Source organism: Tympanuchus pallidicinctus, unplaced genomic scaffold (genome assembly GCF_026119805.1).
Source record: "Tympanuchus pallidicinctus isolate F22 unplaced genomic scaffold, pur_lepc_1.0 scaffold24, whole genome shotgun sequence".
Lineage (NCBI taxonomy): Eukaryota > Metazoa > Chordata > Aves > Galliformes > Phasianidae > Tympanuchus > Tympanuchus pallidicinctus.
This window is the reverse complement of record NW_026294741.1, coordinates 2,959,090-2,961,691: the sequence shown is the minus strand read 5'-3', so window position 1 is coordinate 2,961,691 and position 2,602 is coordinate 2,959,090.

The following is a 2,602-nucleotide window of genomic DNA, read 5'->3' as shown; positions in this document are numbered from 1 at the left end:
CTGTTTACCATTCTTGAGACAGGAAAGCACTTTTCCCATTCCCAGGTTGCAGATGCTCTCCAAATCCTTCATCTGGCTCCAGCGGGGAAAGAGAACAGCCCAGCCACGGAACAGTGGTTCACACAGCAGGAGTGTAATTGAATTCTGCATTGAAACTTGTCCTTTGTTGTATTGCCCCTCTTTGGTGCCTTGGCACAGGTCTGCTCCTCAGCCCCTCCGAGAGAAAGGCTTGCCATGTCATCACTGAGCATAAACCAGCTCTGGATGTCATCCTTGGCCTCCCAAAGCTTGTCACCCCGCAGCTCAAGGTAGCGTTCTCTGCATTGCACAGCCCCTACTCAATCTTCCCTTCCACCCTGCGTTCAGCTTCAAGGTTTCACACGGCTTTTCCATCTGTTTGGCTTTTCCTGTTCTAAAAACACCTCGATGGTTGCTGTTGGGGAGCTGCCATTAGTCCAAGGATGGAGAACTCCCAGAACCCAGCATCTCTTGTGCCATCCTGTTCATGCTCTGCTTGCCATGAAAACAACCAGCATGTGAGAAAGTCAGCTGTGGGACCTCGGAGCCGAAAGCACTGGGTGCGAGCTGCCAAGTTTGGGTTTGCTTTGTGCAGCTACAGACTGAAGGGAAAGGGAACTCTTCCCTCTGTAGGAGCTGTGCACCGTGGTTCAGCACACCAGGGCACATAAATCCCACTGGTATTCAGATGGTATTTTTCATGAGTGCTATGCGAGAAGAGGTTTGGAAGCTGGCTGGAAGGGCTGATGCTGCAATCAGATAACAAGGCTTTCAGCAGGTGCAAGATGCCAGGCAATGGCTAAGTATCTCACAGGAGGCTCCTCTCTAGAGCTGTTGATTCACATTCATCCCTGACCACGGGCTGATTAGCAGTATGTTCAGGTAGCACTGAGATGACTGCGATGCTTGAGAGGCAGAAGATGATGATATTGCAGTGTACACCCACAGCAGCCCGGAGGTGGGAGCATGATGCATGCTGCCTGCCAGCACCCAGGCAGCCCCACACCCAAACCCTCGCTCTGCACTTTCACACTGCAGAAGAAATTCCTCTTACTGCCTACATAGCAGTGAACCAATAGATCCAGCCCAGCTGTGTGACACCAAGGCTCTGTGCTTTTGTTTGAAGGCACCCACCTTACATTTCTTTTCCATCTCCCAATCCCTGCCTGGCACTGAGAACTGTCTGTAAAACCTTGGCATGCAGCAGATAGGCAGCACCTCTGCCCCTTCCCATTCTTGTCCCTGGGCTGGAGCTTTGCTGCTGCTCAGAGCCACCTGGGTGCTGCCACAGAGCCTTCCTGTTAGGGCTGGCTGCAGCTCTGGGCAGTTCTCACTTCTCCTTGCACACAGTTACAGACCTCTGCCCCATCCTGCTGGAGCAACCTGTTCAACAGGAGCTGCTGCTGCCTCTGGGCTTGGTTTGCACCATGGTCATTCTCATGCTGCCTCAGAGGATGGAAAAAATAAACCAAGAAATGCAAACAAGGGCTGTAAATCTTTCTGGCTGCATCTGGGTGATAGCTGTTTATTTAGCATCACCAAACCACCTTGATGTAGTAAGTGCTAAGTAGGAAACTCACTAATTTTCCCATTTTGATAGCAGATGACTTGCGAGCTGTTCAGATTCCCACCTTGTGACTGTTTTTTCTCTGCACTCCCCATAATTGCTGTTTGCTATGCAAGGAATGAGCTGCTGGGCTCATCAAATGCCTTTGCACCAGGAGGAGCTGCCCCAGCCCTCTGGGTGCGCAGGAGCTGGGGGGGCTGCAAAGCTCTTTTAATATCCCAGGACCCCACTGTACTCAATGTGATGTTCTCAGGACTGGTGCTGAGCACAGCAGCTTTCTATTCCCTCTTATACCACTGTGCTGTGGCTTTGGGTTGTTACCCAAGGGACAAATAAAAACACCTTTGAGAGGATTTGCGTTCTTATCTCACCCCTGCATATTGCAGAACAGGGATCTTTTTAACACTGACGAGGCCTTGAGTTATGGGATGCTTGGCCTCGACCTGCCTGGGCTCCCAGCACCGCATCCCACTGCTCCATGCTGACCTATCGCTGCAGGAGGCAGTGGGATTAGGATGACAGAGTGCTCTGAGAGGATAAACAATAATGATGCTACATCGGCGCCGCCCAAACAATGCCTCTCTCTTTCATGTTTTCTTTTTCTGCTCGTTTGCCATTCGAGTGTAATAAGATCAGCGCGGATAATTTGTGTATTCATACAGAGCATCATTTTCCCTCCTGTGCCTCACCAGCTGCACTGCAGTCGGAAAAGCAAATGCGCACTTGCTTTTGCATGGTTATGAATGGGTGCATCTGTTTCTCAAAGGCGGGGAGAGGAGGGTGAGAGGGCTGGAAAGGGAAGGCAGAAATCAGACGTAGCCCATCTCAGTGCCTCTGCAAATTGGGAAGCATACGGGACTCTGATTTTCGCAGCACGCTCCATGCCCCATATTTGTGTATTTGGTGCCAGTTCTGCTCTCACTGTGCTGCCTTGCATCCACTTCATGCACAGCTTTGGGAAGAGCTGGGCTCTGACCTCTTCAAGCACCAGCAGCTGTATTCCCAGGTCCATGCTCC